Below are 2,038 nucleotides of genomic sequence, written 5' to 3'. Positions count from 1 at the left end.
GTCACCGTTACCACCTGTTTGATATCTTTCAACACAATATGGCTAATATTTCGATGGTCGATTGGAACCCATCTTAAGATAATTTTGCTTCTCGAGAATCTATTAATACTTGTCATCCTATTTAATTGCACTAGTTGTCAGGGGCCTCGATTGTAGATGAACTTTTTATTTGGCCACATGTTTGATTTCATGGCCATGTCCTCGATCAACTAATAAGCTTCTGCATATGTTTTGGACATAAAGGCACCAGCAGATGCCTCCTTTAATCTAGACCTCAAATTTCTATCTAAGCTATTATAAAATATTTGCATTTGCAACCACTCAGCCAACCCATGGTATGAGCACCTGTGCAACAATAGTTTGAATCTTTCCCATGCTTCATAATTAGTCACCCCCTCAATTTGGCGAAAATTAGTGATGTCTTTGTTGGATAAAATTCAGTTCAAAAATGGTTTTCTTACACAACAGAAAATAAAAATTTTAAAAATCAACCCGGTTTTTTATATTTATAGCAATAAACTGTAGACCGAATTTGCACCTATGTTTTTGGATAGACGAATTCTTGTCATTCCCATCTTTCAACCAAACAATCTTCTCCACTATTCTCGTACCATGAATTGCTTTGAGTGAGGGTTTGAATGAATCAAATCAAACATGGAACTAAAAATAGTTTTCTTTTCTTTAATGTGACAATGAAACTCTATTATTAAATGAAAAACTGGCAGAATCATTATTCTATAAAATATATTTAATTCTTAAAGAATTAGAGTCTCTCTATTTTTTGGCTGAATAACGATATCTTATATATGTGTAAAGAACCCTACAGAGCCATCTATTTATAGAGATAAAAGTGAGAACCCTTGTTGTAACACCCTGTACTTGGCCAGGTCGCCGAGCCCAAATACTAGGATGCTACACCATCATCTCCTTTTTTTATTCATCACAAATTGTCACATTATTACACATGCATCTTTTTTTTCTTTTAATATAATAACATTTACATGAAATACAAGTCATACACACTCCAAGGAGGTTGAGTCATGCTAAACATTTATTGAATAATCAGAAAACAAACATTAAACATGCATTAGGACCATTTGCCAAAATTTCACAAAATTGTTATGTAGGTATTGATACTGGAAATGTGGTATTGGTACCGCTTGGTAAACCAATACAAAATTAGCTTACTATTTCTCATATTAAAAAACCTAGCTTTCAAAAAATATTGGTACCACTAAAAAAGTATCAATAATTCTACCCTAGTATCAATACTCGTGGTAAAATATTGATACAAACTAGCCAAACTGACTTCATACACTTCGAAAATTGTAGAGGTATCATTTTTAAAACTCGAATATCAATACCTCTGTTCCAAACCTTAAAAACACAACATATATCATCATATAAATCATTCCAAACTAGTTCAAAACGTCATGCATCAAATACAACATAAATTTAGCACCCAAAATGTCCCAAATATCAGTCCCGACATCATATTTCAAGTCCACAATTTTCAAGTATAATAGGTATGCAAACAACTGAAAATCATAGCAAAGCCAACATAACATCTACCACATTTCCTTTTATTCCCAAAATAAAGTAATCAAGTAACACCTACTAATAGTAGCTAAAGTTTTTGGCTTGGATCACCCTTCAAGACCACACCGCTCATACCGATACTACTTATCTACAATGGTTAAAAATGAGAAGGTAAGCTTAACAAGCTCAGTGAATGCTTAAAATAACCACTCCACAAACAAGTAATTATACATTGACTAAGCAGACATGTCACAGAATAATAACATATTTAACTCTAATATCATATTTCACACGTTTAATCATCTTCTATTTATACTATTACACATTTGTCACATTAATCACATGATTATTTAAGCTTATATCACAGCACATATAAATCATATTTACTCACATTTAGTCACATTATATGATAGTTTGGCTCTTGAGGTTATGAAACATAATGTGGGCTCTATCACCTCATATCGAATACACGGATCTCTACCACAGCAAAATGACTCAT

The 2,038-nt window shown here is 32.5% G+C and overlaps 1 non-coding gene across 1 annotated transcript; it reads left to right on the top strand.

Moving 5' to 3' along the window:
- Positions 1-327: 327 nt before the first annotated feature.
- On the top strand, positions 328-432 carry LOC128281513 (small nucleolar RNA R71). The gene has a single exon (XR_008271735.1). It is a non-coding gene; the product is annotated as a small nucleolar RNA R71 (small nucleolar RNA).
- Positions 433-2,038: the final 1,606 nt, after the last annotated feature.

This window comes from Gossypium arboreum, chromosome 1, assembly GCF_025698485.1.
Source record: "Gossypium arboreum isolate Shixiya-1 chromosome 1, ASM2569848v2, whole genome shotgun sequence".
NCBI classification, from domain to species: Eukaryota; Viridiplantae; Streptophyta; class Magnoliopsida; order Malvales; family Malvaceae; genus Gossypium; species Gossypium arboreum.
Note: the sequence above shows the minus strand (reverse complement) of the source record. Positions and strands in the feature narration are given on the sequence as shown.